We start from the raw sequence: 487 nt of genomic DNA on the forward strand, positions 1-487 counted from the left end.
CCCCATCCTCATCCTCATCATCCTCATCCTCCTGGCAGCCGGGATGTGCAGGGAGGACCAGGCGCTGCGCCCCCCACAGCATCTGCACCCCAAAGTGGGTGCAAAGGTGGCACTGGGACAGCCCATGGTGGGGACAGGAGGGGACGCCAGCTCCTGGTGCCACCACAGGCTGCACATGCACGTTGAACCCGGCCTGGAGAGCAGGAACGGCACCGGTAACGCCTGCTCGCGTTAATAAGCCTGTTAATTACTGCAGTTCTTTGCAATTCAGCAGCAGCAGTGACAGAAGAACCTGGGTTTGCTACAAGAGCTGGGCAGCCCGGTCGCTATTGCTTGTGCAGGAGGAAGGCAGCAGCTTTGGCCGATGTAAAGCAGCAAAACCCCGGCTCGGCAGCGGCCGAGGGCCCCTAAGGACGGCGCTGCCACCGAGGCCATCGGGAATTCGAGTTCTGCTCCGTCCTCGGTGCCAAATCGCTGCGGTGGCAGC

This window comes from Mesitornis unicolor, unplaced genomic scaffold, assembly GCF_000695765.1.
Source record: "Mesitornis unicolor isolate BGI_N332 unplaced genomic scaffold, ASM69576v1 scaffold42511, whole genome shotgun sequence".
Taxonomy (NCBI): domain Eukaryota; kingdom Metazoa; phylum Chordata; class Aves; order Mesitornithiformes; family Mesitornithidae; genus Mesitornis; species Mesitornis unicolor.